The sequence below is a fragment of the Heteronotia binoei genome, chromosome 13, assembly GCF_032191835.1.
Source record: "Heteronotia binoei isolate CCM8104 ecotype False Entrance Well chromosome 13, APGP_CSIRO_Hbin_v1, whole genome shotgun sequence".
Classification (NCBI taxonomy): Eukaryota; Metazoa; Chordata; class Lepidosauria; order Squamata; family Gekkonidae; genus Heteronotia; species Heteronotia binoei.
This window is the reverse complement of record NC_083235.1, coordinates 36,174,469-36,188,099: the sequence shown is the minus strand read 5'-3', so window position 1 is coordinate 36,188,099 and position 13,631 is coordinate 36,174,469. Positions and strand designations below refer to the sequence as shown.

Here is a 13,631-nt window from a genome sequence, read left to right as displayed (position 1 = left end):
CACAAATTCTCTCAGAGCTGTGCCTCTCACGAGCAGTTCTCTCAGAGCTGTCTGTTGTGGAGAGAGGAAGGGAAGGAGATTGCAAGCTGCTCTGAGACTGAGTGAAGGACAGGGTATAAATTCAATCTCTCCTCCTCCATAAATTTTGTTTGCAGGGTGGAGAACCACAGCCACTCGTTGCTCACCTGCTTTTGTGCATAATCCCCCCTCTGCATAACAGTAGGCAGCTGCTGGCAGCTGAGCAGTTGGACTTACCTTTCTGCCAAGAAGGAAAACCTTGTTGAAGAAATAAACAACAGTGATGGGTGTAGCTTTTGCCTAAGCCAAGGAGTGAGCATGGCATATGGAATGCAGTTGTTTATTAAGGGCCAGATTTCCTTAAGCATCCAACTCTAGTTTCAGCACTAAATTACGTTTTCAGAGAGTCACCATCAGCTCCTATTTTTGTCTCCGAAGAACAAATTGCTAGAAGAAGCAGCTTAGCAGAACAGGGAGCTGAGCTCTTTGGACAATCAAACCCTGACTTTATGTTCAAGGCCCATTATTCTGCAAAGACGTGTATGAAGTGTGCCTTTGAATGGTATGCAGCGATGGGTTTGTGCATGCAGTCCCAAAGAATTTGAGTAGGATAGTGATTTTTTCTGCAGCTAGTTAGATGAATGGAATTTGGATGTGTAAAATTGCAGTCTGCAGCGATTGTGATTAATCCCTTCTTGCGTGCACATCTGAACTATCAGGGCATAAACCCTGTTGAACTCACTGGGGCTTCTTAGATGTTTAGTGAGCTGGCTACATTCATAAGAATATTTTAATAGGATCGCCAACCTTCAGGTTGGGACTGGAGATGTTCGAGAATTACAATTGATCTCTGGACTGCAGAGGCCAGTACCCCTGGAGGAAATGGCAGCTTCAGTGGGTGGACCACCTCAAATCTCCAAGGATTTCCCAAGTTGGAGCTGTCAGCATAATTTTTTGCACACAACTGCTGTGGAGCCTGCTGTCAATCTGGATTTGTGGCAAACCAGCTCACGTATGCAGTTGCTGTTTAATAAAGGAAAGTGCGCAGATTAAAAAATAATACCTAGCAACCTCATTTAAAAGAGGATCAACTCCTTCAACTTTCAGTGTACTCAAAAGGAGGAGGTTGTACAAAATAACAGTGGCAAGGAGTGTTCTTTAATGTGCTTTTTGAGTGGTGTTATTGTGATGAACAGAAAGAGCTGTTGCTGATGCCACCCAAGTGCAGAAAGAGTGTGTCACGTAAAGTGTAGTCCTGTTTCATAAAGTTGGAACAGCCCCCTTCCAGTTTACTGATAAGATTCTCCACTCAGTTCCTTGAAAGATAGCTTGTCTTCCATTGCCAGTCTTTCCCACAGGGGACCATGAGGTGGATTATGCAGGGAGTTCTCAGTATGAGGTGCAGTCAGCCAGTGTTTTGTGTGGACTTACAAACACATGAAGTTGTGTTGACCACTTCTAGTTCCATACAGGATTTTATTCTCAGGGTAGGCTGATGAGCAGTACAAAACAATTCCCCTTTGCTGATCGTCAGAAACCATTGCAAGTGGAGAGAAGCAGCCTGCCTAAAATCCCTGATGTCTTCATTTGCTTCCAGATGAATGCCCTCCAGGATTTGTAGATCATTACATTGGTGCCATACAGCTTTGCTCAAGAATCACTGCTCTAGACCCTGTTGTGTGTGTTCTGTCTAGTGTTGTCGGAAACCTCGGGAAATGGAATTCTTGCTTATTCAGATCATCAGTGTCTCCATAACTTCTAGCAGAAGATCCTTTAAACTGGAGGTGCCCAGGACTGAATGTGGGACTTTGTGCATGCTAGGCATTAAGCCAGGGCTCTTCCACATAACTAGTTCCCCCTCCCTCTAGAATATACCCCTCAGATGTCCTGCAATATTCAAAGGTGCTCTTGGCAGGCACCTGAGCATGACAACCCCTGCTCCAAGGGGAACCGTGAGGGATGCTTTTTTACTTGTTTGTTGTCTCCTCCAGGAATTTTTGTATGTAACCATTCTCCTCCCCCTCCCCTTTAATTTGTCTTGTTCTTGTGTGTTCTTTATGAAAATAAACTGTTACACATATTTAAGGCTGGAGGTGAGGGGAGTGGGAAAAGGAACAGAGACCCAGAGGAAGATAACTCGGAAGCCAACTTTCCACAGTTCCACCAGGTACCTCAGGAAAAGGTTTGGAGAGATAGATTTGCTCTTTAAAAGCCCTATGCTAATTTGAGGTCAAGTCCCACCCTCTCCGTGGTTGGCCAGTTCTCATCTAGAGGAAGCAGCTCATGTCTTTTTGCCAGTCTTTCCTGCCCTCTGATGTTTCTCTCCCCCGCCCCCCCCCTTTAATGTATACAATGAAAAGCTGAAGGAAAGAAGAAGTCAAAAGAGAATCGCCTTGTGCTGATGTCAGGAGTAGGGCTGGCTCACAGGAGGAGGGTGTGATTGAGTTTGGCTGAGCTTCAGACAGCCCTGTATCTTCTAACTTCCAGTGTGCTGAGACGGGCTGCAGAGCAAGGTACAGAACCCCTCCCTTCTTTCTCCTTCCTTACAGTGACGCTTTGTTGCGGGTGGTGGTGTGTGAGTGTGTGTGGGTGCGCACAGGGTGAAGGAATCCCAACAGGATTGGGGGGAGGAGGGTGGCAGAAGTTGGAGAGATGCAGTGAATAGTCAGTTTCAGGCCGATGCGATTTAGAAATGTCAGCTCCTCTGACAGAGGACTGGAACTGATTTCAAAGCGATAGAAAGCCCCGCTGCTTGGCTGTCTGTGATCAAAGCCGCTGGGGGCTGCCAAGGACTGAAATGTGTACAAATGGTGTGAATCGTAATTGCAGTCCGATGGCATGAGGGGTGGGGGAGTCTGCCTGCTAGGGAGAGCTGCAATCTTGGAAGGTGCAAAAATAGGTTTCTGTAAAATATTTATGACTCCGAGGCGCAACCAGGGGAGCTGGCTGATATCTTCTTATTTTAGCAGCGACTAGGGGGGAGAGGGAGGGAGAACTTTGTGTGCTCTTAGGAGTGGGGGAGGGGGAAAAAAAGGATAATGAAACTTCACAGTGTCTCTGATGAATCACCTCTCTTGCCTTGCCGAAATGGGGCACATCAGTTGCATTGAGAAACAAAGCAAGTCACAAAACTTTCTTTTGTGTGTTGCTTCCCTCGCCACCACCAAGAGGAAGGAAGGCCATTTCAATCCTGCACGTTTGGGGGGTGGGGAGTGCCTTTCATACCACTTTAAACTTGAACACTGTGCTGCTGGTATCAGTTACTTGTTCACTGAAGGCCCTCTCCATTTATCTGACCCTGGGGGAAGGCTTCCCTGGCCTCATTTCCTGTGGAATAAGAGGGCGTTGATTCCTCTGATTTAATGTATTGATAACAGGGTAGTTTGTGTCCCAGTTTAGTGGCACGTCCGTCCAATGATTCCAGATCATAAAACTGAGCATGGCCTCTGTTTTTGTATGTGTGCAATGAGGGACAAAGTTACCTTTTGTTAGTGGTGCGATTCCATTTAGGTATTTTGGCCAAAACCCCAAAAATGAATGCTTGGATAAGTGCTTGGTAAATATCTCTCATCTGGGATTTCCTTTTCTGCAGATGATATTCTTGACATTATGGTTTAATGATACAGCAGCCCCCCCTTTTTTTCAGCAGCAGATTGTAGCACTCTCAAGGTCCCAGGTATGGATCTTTCCTAACTTTGCAGCCAGAGATGGCTAAACTGAAGAGAAATGCTAAACGTGGACCTTCACACATGCCCTGCTGCTCCTGAGCTATAGCCTATCACTCAAGAATGACACATACTTCTTTACATAATGGTGGAGGCTTTGATAATAATAAGTCTGCTTGACGTTGAAACCCCTGCTGGAAAAGGCTCTGTATAAACATGAGAGAATCGTGTTTTGTATAGGATTACACCAGACTGTAGAAGGCAACCCCACACTCAGTGGAAGGCTCTAAGGACCGAATAAGGATGCCAGCCTCCAGATGGGACCTGGAGATCTCCCAAAATTACAGCTTATCTCCAGGTCCCATGTTATTTATTGATTGATAAATTAAATTTATAGACCTCAGTACGCAAGGCTCAGGGCAACTGAACAACAGTAAAAACATTCCTAAGATAAAACAACTCAAACAGTTTAAATAGTACAGAATTAAAACATTCCCAAGTGGTGCTGAACTTCAGATTGTGTCACTAATTTATCGGCAAGGTAGAGAAGAAGCAGGTGGAGGAGGAGGGAGTGCCAGATGAGATAGTACCTGTCGCTGTCCTCAACCAAAGCCTGGCAGGGAACATCTCTGCCTTGCAGGCCCTGCAGAATTGCATTAAGTCCCGCAGGGAGGGGATCAGTTCATTTCCTGATCTGTAGAGATCAGTTACTTCCCCTGGAGAAAATGGATGCTTTGGAGGGTGGCCTTTAGAGCATTGTCCCTGCCCTTCCCAGGTTTCATCCCCAAATCTCCAGGAGTTTTCCAACTTGGAGCTGGCAAACCTGCTTCTTCACCCCCACCAGTGTCTGGGGGGACTTGACCACTTTGGACCAAACTTCATGGCCACCATGAGGATGCTGCTGACCAGGGCCTTTTTTTGTAGAAAAAGCCCAGCAGGAACTCATTTGCATATTAGGCCACACTCCCTGATGCCACCATTGTTTCACACAGGGTTTTTTGTTGGAAAAACCCAGCAGGGACTAATTTGCATGTTAGGCCACACCCCCTGACACCAAGCCAGCCAGAACTGTGTTCCTGTGTGTTCCTGCTCAAAAAAAGCCCTACTGCTGACATTTTAAAGTCATTTAAAAATGCTATGAAGGTCTGATCCTGATTGGGCCCCCAGTGTGCCAGGCTGAGGCAGTCTTCCTCACACTCTTTCAAGTGCTGAAATGGCTGCATGCTCATCCCACAGTTGTTTTGATGCTGAAAAAGGTGGGGGAAACAAGAGCACCTCACTGCTTGGCCCTTAAGATATTTTTAAATGGCTTCAAAACAGTAGCAGCCACCAGGACGCCATCACATTTAGTTTGGCCCCGATACTGTGATGGTTCACCCTTAATTCTTGTGCCTCTGTGAGTCTGTCTGCCTAGAAAGTGAATACTGTGTGAGAGCCAGGAGGCGGGGAGTTATTGAGGTAACTGAATTTATGATGATGGGATGTGTTAAGAATGCAATAAAGGAGTCAGACTGTTAGGTTATGGGTTAGGACTGCAGATAATCATCGAGTGCAATCTCTTTCTCATTTTGTGGGACTTCTAACATCTTAAGATCAGTTGGACTTTCAAAGAATGGTATTACTATTGTGGCGGGAGGCAAAATATCAGATATTGAGTTGGTGTTCAGTCATGACTCTCACAGTGGCCTTGGGCAACTCACTTTTCCTCTGTATAACCTACTTCATGGGGTTGCTGTAGTGAGAAAACAATCATAAAACATTTTGGACACTAGAAAGCGCATAAAATAAATAAAAATTTAGTAGGTGCCCATATGCTGCAAATATCTTTGGAAAAAACTACCTCTCTGTGTTATACCTAAACGGCATAACCTATTTGGCCATGGTCCCTTTTTAGGCTAAGGAAACTAGCTGAGTGTCTCAGTAGACGAGACTTCAGAAGATGGAGGATTTTTCTAGCGCTCTTTTAAACTGACATGGCAAGCCTTATGCAGCTCCAGTTGAGACTCAGATTGCCTAGAGAAGGAGAAGTATGGTTCCAAGCATGGTTTCATCTGTTAAAACCGCTCCCAAATCGTGTTCCTGTCTTGTTGTCATCCACAGACCAATGGCAGTATGTGGTTGGATTTGGTTTGGTGAAACCGTGCTTTGAATGGTCACCTCCAGGACCTGCCTCCAGTGATCAAACTGAGACGTGCCCCATTAGCCATGTTAAGATCTCTTAAGGCTCCTGGAAAGGGAAAACCAAGCAAACCTCTCATTAAACATAATGTGGGCATTCCTCACCAGTTTTTATGTTGTTCCAGGGTATTGCTTTACACTTTACAGTATGTGTTATGATTTCTGGTCAGGTCCCACTATCATATGGATTTTGGACTAGGGATGCCGGCCTCCAGGTGGGACCTGGGGATCTCCTGGAATTACAGCTCATCTCGGGACTACAGAGATCAATTCTGGAGAAAATGGGTGCTTTGGAAGGTGGATTCTGTGGCATTTTTCCCTGCTGTCCTCCCCAGGCTCCATCCCTAAATTTCTGGGAGTTTCCCAACCTTTATCTGTCAACCCTATCCCCTGCCAGTGGCCAAGGGGACCTGACAATCCTTTTTGGGACTTGGGATCTGGAGAAAACCTTTCATGACTTTTCTGGTAGCTGAGGACTTTTCTAAACACTGCTGTAAACGAGCAGTGAAGCTGTGAAGCCAGAAAGCCCAGTAACTGTGATGCTTTGTGTGTATAAAGATTAAGGATATCTTCTGTTCTTGCAGAGATCATCTTGAACATTTGGTCTCATAAACAAGAAGTTCAGTGCATAACTTGTGCTTTTTAAATGTTAATGCTGAGTAAACCTTATGGTTTTTTTTTTTTTTAAACAATGCTGGAATTTGCCAGAGAAACAAATTGGAAGAACAATACTGTTTTGTCCCAGGATTTATTATCAGAAATAATTTAATTTTCCAGGGACATTTCCCTACATTTTTTTTTTAAATTGAGATTGGGTGAAGTGGCTGGAGGGGGGGCAAGCAATGACTCAAACTGACAAAGACCTTATTCTCCTGTTTTGCTATTGGTGCTGTTTAAAGAATCTCCATATGCTGGCCAAGTGCTTGATTTTTTAGCTATTAACACATCAGTGTTATGCCAAGAATAATATCTAGTCTGACAGAATGCTACTTCCCTGTTGCTCAGAGAATATAAAGCACTCAAGAGCGAGAAAGGCGATACCTTTAATTGTGCTAACATATGGTGGTTAAAGGGGTATATATAGGCTTTGGCTTTTTACTCAGTAACACGCTCTGTAGCTCAATATATTTCCAACTCCTCAAGTTGTTTCCTGGCTTGGGGGTGGTGATGGTAATCTTCATTCTGCATTTTGGGAAGGCTGGGGTAAGCATTTGCTTGAGCGTGCGGAAGTAACCCATGCTAAGAAGCAGAATCTATAGCAAATGATACAGGTAACATCATCTCATTTGCTTCTCAACAAGTCGAACTTCATGGTCAAAAGTGGAGCTAGATCCAAGGAGCCCTGACTCATGTGACTTTTCCAGTAGGCATCTTATTGACCATTGAGACCAGCTGGCATGACATTTTCACTTAATGACTTTTTCACAGGACCCCATGGTAACTGTATAGGGTTGCCAGCTCTGGGTTAGGACATTTCAGGGAATTTGGGGTTGGGGAGTTTGGGAGAGGAGGGATCTTAGCAGAGTGTAATGCTATAGTGGCTACCCTCCAAAGAAGCCATTTTGTCCAGGGGAACTGCTCTCTGTCATCAAGAAATCAGCTGTAAGTTGGAGATCTCCAGACCCCACTTTGAGGTTGGCAGATCTGTAACCACATAATAGGACCTAGGAAAAGGCTACCTGTCGGGGAAGCTGGTTATATGTTTATGTCCACTTCAGCACTGCAGATTTCTCAGCAGGGATGTGAATTCTAAATTACTACTGGTGAGCCCAGTGCAGATACTTTATGATTTTTGTAGAAGCTTACACTCTCAATACTGTTTTAAAAAAGGTAAAGATAGTCCCCTATGCAAGCACCAGTCATTTCCGACTCTGGGGTGACGTCGCATCACATTTTCACAGCAGACTTTTTACGGGGTGGTTTGTAATTGCCTTCCCCAGTCATCTACACTTTCCCCACAGCGAGCTGGGTACTCCTTTTACTGATCTCAGAAGGATGGAAGGCTGAGTCAACCTTGAGCCGGCTATTTGAAACCAGCTTCCGCCAGGATCAAACTCAGGTTGTGAGTAGACAGCTTGGACTACAGTACTGCAGCTTTACCACTCTGTGCCATGGGGCTCCTTTTAATAGATGGGCCTTGAAATCATTAAGGTTTAGAAAGTCAGTGAATTTGTGCTTCTTTTTACTCTCCCCAAGAAGAGTTGGTTTTTATACCCCACTTTTCTCTTCCTTAAGGAGTCTCAAAGTGGCTTACAATTGCCTTCCTTTCCTCTCCTCTTACCTTGTGAGGTAAGTGGGACTGAAAGGGTTCTGAGTGAACAGTGATTGGCCCAAGGTCACCCAGCAGGCTTCATGAGGAGGAGTGGGAAATCAAACCTGGTTCTCCAGATTAGAGTTGACTGCTCTTAACCACTACACTACGCTGGCTCTCTTAGAGAGAAATCTTAGATGCCCAGTAGATGTTCAAAACCGTAGCATTGTATGAGGCCTGTGGGTTCAGTATCATCCGCTTTAGGGTGATACTGTCATTCCATCTAGGAATGACAGCCTCATGGTGGGATCTGGGGATCTCCTAGAATTACAGCTCATCTCCAGGCTAGAGAGATCAGTTCCCCAGGAGAAAATGGAGGCTTTGGAGGGTGTACTCTGTGGCATTGTACCCCACTGAGTACCCCATTTCCTCCACAGGCTCCACTCCCAAATCTTCAGGAATTTTCCAACATGGAGTTGGTAACCCTATATCTCCATCCTCCACTGGTGCCTAGGGGGGACCTGGCAACCTTAACTCAAGCACCCTGGTTTCTTATATTCTCCATGCTTCAGATAAATCTCTTTGATTTGTTTACTGTGAAGCAATTAGTTTTCCATTTTTATTAGATACCTGCCTCTTTCAGTATAAACCGTTGCTAGACACAGCGCACTGGCCTGCACATGCAATTCCCTTTACGTTACAAACATAGCACCCACCTCTTCCATTTTTTTCCATTGTTCAGAGGCCTAGCGACAGCACACACACATGCCAAAGTACACATTTACTCAAGAGATCAGGACGCTGTTTCTGGGCAAATATCACAGGACTTTATAACCTTCCAGTGGAGTTATTTTTTAATTTAGTAAAACAAAAGAAACTTCCTGTCTAGAAATGAAGTAGGAAAAACAAACCAGGTACTAATCCATTTGAGACAATTATCTCAAAGCAAACAGTGGATGTAACAAGGCATGTAAATATTTTGTGTCTCTCTGAATTTTCCATACAGATGTAGAATTTGCTATCCAGATACTTGTGGGACAATCCACTATGCAGGGGTGGGATGGGAGGTAAGGTGAAGCAATGTGGTGGCCAATGAGAGTTTTAATACTGAAGCAAAGTATGATAAGAAGGGAGGGTTATCAGAGGTCTAAAATGTGAAATAGTTTATGAACAGTCCAATGGTGGTACCCTGAGAAATTCTTAGTTTCTGTTTCTGTATTTGGTTTTAAAAGCATTTTTCTAGCCATCAGTACCACAAAAGAGAGTTTGCAAATGTTTGTCTTACCTTTAGTCTTTCCATTTCTCACCAGTTTTGGCTGTTCCTTACAAAAACATAGTCTCTGGTCGCTAGGGTAGCCAGCTCTGGATTGGGAAATACCTGGATATTTTGGGGGTGGAGCCTGAAGAAGACAAGATCTGGGGAGGGGAGGAGGAACCTCTGTGCAGAATATAATGCCATAGAGTCCACTTTCTGAAGTGGCTGTTTTCTCCAGGTGAATTGATTTCTACCACTTGGAAATCACTTGTAATCCCAGAAGATCTCCAGCAGCCCTACTTGTAACCCTGCTAGTTTGCAACCCTACTGGTAGCAGAAACAACAAAAGGTCTTTTCAAAGAAAAGTTTCCCCACTATTTGAGTCCAAACTGCAGCAATTTCTCTTCGAGTTTCCTCACAACACCATTTTCCATTTGTTGTTTTTCCATGGTTTCTTTGTCTTCTCCATGTTTTCTTAAATGCCCTCTGTGTGGGGCAGCCTTTGAAGACAACCTGGAAACAACAACTGGGTCAGAATACAGCAGTACAACTGTTATGAGGGGCTCACTGTCGGGACCTAGGTTTATCATTTGGAAACAGCTTCACTGACTGCCAGTGTGTGAGTTCAATTCGAGGTGTTGGTTCTGACCTTTAAAGCCCTTCACAACCCGTAACCCATGTATTTGAAGGACCGTCTCCTTCAGTTTGGTGTAGTGGTTAGGAGTGCGGACTCTAATCTGAGAGAACCTGGTTTGATTCCCCACTCCTTCACATGCACGTACTGAATGACTTTGGGTCAGTCTCAAAAGAGCTATTCTCTCAAGAGCAGCTCTCAAAAGAGCTCTCTTAGCCCTACCTACCTCACAGGGTGCATGTTGTGGGGAAGGAAAGGGAATGAAGATTGTAAGCTACTCTGAGACTCCAAGTGAATGGTGGGGTATAAATCCAATCTCTTCCTCCTCCTCCTCCCTCCATATATCTCTGTGCTCTGACTATGGTCATCAGTTAGCCATCTGTTGGCTGTTCCAACACTTAGAGTGGCCCATCTGGCATCAGTTAGAACCTGGGCCTTTTCTGCCTTGGCTCCAGCTCTGTGGAATGGACTCCCTGAAGAGGTGAGAGAGCTCCCCTTCTTGGAGATATTTAGGAGGTGCTGCAAGGATTACCTGTTTGTCAGGACATTTCAGGAGATTTGAATAGCAAGCATCTTTTAAGGGGGGAGCAGGAGGGATTTGGGGCTTTTTATTTTTAACTTTGATTTTAGCTGGGTAAGTTTTAATTACTGTAAGCCACCTTGAATCAACAGGAAAGGCAGGGATGGGAATTTTTAAATAAACAAATAAACCACCTTTGATCCAGTTTGAGAAAGGAAACCAATGAAGCATGAGGGAACCAACTAAGAAACCATGAAGAACAACAAAATGGAATGTGGTGAGGAAGCTTCAGGAGGAAACTCAGAGAAAAAATGCTGTAATTTGGCGGCACCCAAACCAGGGAAACCCTCTACATGAAAAGATCCATAGAGTCCTGTGACAAATTAAAGGTTAGAACAACAGCTAAGAATGCTTAGGCACAGAAGCTGGTACATTTACTTGGCTTACTGAATTGCCCCATCCTGGTTGGTGCTGGGCTGTAGGCGACGTACAACAAAGAATTTAAAAAATACATCGATAAAACCAATTAGACTGTCTAAAACAATGTACAAACCCTGATGGCGTCTTAATAAAGTGCTGTTGATCAGATTTCCAGACATTGCATCGGGTGCAGGGGACCCCTAAAGAGGGCAAAGGAAGAAGGTGCCAGCAAGGCAATCATCGCTGTCCTTATGCAAAAACATGGTGGAACATCTCTGTCTTAGAGTTTTAAAAAAATAGGAAACTGCATGGAAATGTACATAATTTATTCTTATTGCAGAAGTTGGGTTTGTTCCTTGCTGAATTCTAGAATAGCTCCCAAATCTAGCTTGGATGTCTTGGTGCAGTTGCTTCTGTGCTATTGAGAAGGTGTAAGTATTAGGTGAAAACATTTCTATTTGCTCAGCATTTAGAAATTATGTTTGTTTTTCTTTTAACTTTTTGGGAAGGGGGAGGCAGCTTGTAAAAGATGCTGGAGTTCCTTTTAATCCACAGTTAGAATGTATTTTTTTAGCAATTTTATTGTTTATGCTGCTTAGGGTTTTTTGTGTAGTTTAGTGCTGCTATTTATTGTTCTGTTTTATGCCTTCATTTTATTGCTGTTTTACCATTTGTTGTGAACCATTTCAAGAACATGTTACTAGGAGATGACACATAAGGCTGCAATCCTGAGAACACTTTCCTAGGAGTAAGCCCTAATGAATACAATGGGGTTTACTTCTGAGTAGGCCTGCTTAGAATTGCTCTCAATGTACTGCAGATAAATGAACTACCCCTTTCCCAGCATTGAGATGCAGCATTCTCTTAAAAAGGTAAAAGTAGTCCCCTGTGCAAGCACCAGTCGTTTTCGACTCTGAGGTGACATTGCTTTCACGTTTTCACGGCAGACTTTTTTACGGGGTGGTTTGCCATTGCCTTCCCCAGTCATCTACACTTCCCCCCCCCCCCAGCAAGCTGGGTACTCATTTTACCGACCTCGGAAGGATGGAAGGCTGAGTCAACCTGGAACCGGCTACCTGAACCAGCTTTCGCTGGAATCGAACTCAAATCGTGAGCAGAGGGCTCCGACTGCAGTACTGCAGCTTTACCACTTTGCACCACACGGCTCTTAGCATTCTCTTAGGTGGGCACAAACCATTTGCAGAAGTGGTTGTAGCAATCAGTTGTCAGTGCATTGTTGTTCTTTTGGTGTGTGAATAAGCTTTTATTTTCCATTTCAAATTGTGCAAAGTCCATGAAGGAACCAGTGAAGAAAGCAGGGATGTTTACTGTTAAATTATGCTCGCTGTGTTAGGCATGCTGACTGCCTGGGCAAAGGACACTAAAGCTCAACATTATTATGGATTGGCTGTTGCTAATAACCTATTAGCCAAAAGAAAAAAAAAGGTCAACTTTTGCATGCAATCAGTAGTTAATAATAATGATTTTCTAGTTTAGGGCATGTAACATTTGTGCACGTATGAGATAGAGAAATCGTGGAAGGAAGCAGAGGGGAAATTGCAGCAATCTAACATTTCAAGATTACAGAAGGGGGGATGAAAATACACAGAAGAGGCATGCGGGAGTAACCAGAGAAATAGAAAATGAGAACTTGAGTCCATTTGGCATAGGGCAGTGCACACCTGTCTGCAGACCACAGGATGCGGAAGTAGTTTTCCATCTCCACGATTATAAGGGAGAAAGAAACTGTGGAGGGCTTGGCAAAACTTTTGGTAAAATTCCTGCTTGAAAAATATAATCCTGCACTGAATCCTCTTAAAACTCCATTTCTTCACATAAGTGCTAGGGCAGAAATGCAGTTTACCACTCCTCTGTGGTAGCAGTTGTGCCTGTGTCTCCCTGTCCTAGCCTTATCTGGTTGTTTCCTTGGCTGGGGGGAGGGGGGGAGAGCGCAGCGCTATCCCATGTGCTGGGATACAGTGGAGGAAGAAGCGCAATGCAGGGAACAAATGACTGCAGGAGAGAAAAGGGCGGTGGAGGAGCAGAGGGAGGGGGAAGGGCACACACATAGCAAAATTAGGCTGGCAGGTGTCAGAGCATCAAAGGCTGTTCGAATGAGGGATGACTGGTGGAGATCACCTCATTTTTGCCTTAGGTAAACAAGCTCCTCAAGTCTTTATACTTCTTTCAAAAAATGACAGTGCAACAAGAGAAATGCGTTTGTACTGTGCAAGCGACCATCAGCTCTCTCTTGTCTCCAGTCTTTATTTGCGAAGTTGTGCTGAGGGAACAACTCAGGCATGGGGGGGGGGGGGTGAAGAGTGAGCAATGAAGCAGATGATGAGAGCTTTTCTGAGATGCAAAAAATCCCAAGAAAGCATCAGTCTGTTTTTAATCTCCTTTTCACCTGTCAGAATTTCTAAGGTATACGTCTTTTAGGCACAACACAGAAGAAGGAGCTGGGTCCTAAGAAATGCCAGCATGCCTCCCGCCCCCCCAAGCCGCAAACCTCTGGCCAAAAAGGGACAATGTCACTTTAATGGATGGCTTGTGCTCTTCATTCAAGAGTCAGTGTTCACAGTAGCCTTACAAAAGGAAGACATTGGAAAGAGACCCTGGCTAATTTTCTCAGTCTTTTTTTACGTGCTTGGATTACAGATCACAAGGCTTGTGACGTGAGACCAAAGGCA

The 13,631-nt window shown here is 44.5% G+C and overlaps 1 protein-coding gene across 1 annotated transcript in view; it reads left to right on the top strand.

The window, feature by feature from the left end:
- The first annotated feature begins 2,282 nt into the window (after positions 1 to 2,282).
- Positions 2,283 to 13,631, top strand: part of DGKA (diacylglycerol kinase alpha) — a 56,796-nt gene continuing 45,447 nt past the window's right edge. The window contains exon 1 of the mRNA XM_060253345.1: positions 2,283 to 2,531. The gene's annotated coding sequence lies outside the window, so the exon portion shown is untranslated. The remainder of the gene's footprint in view (positions 2,532 to 13,631) is intronic.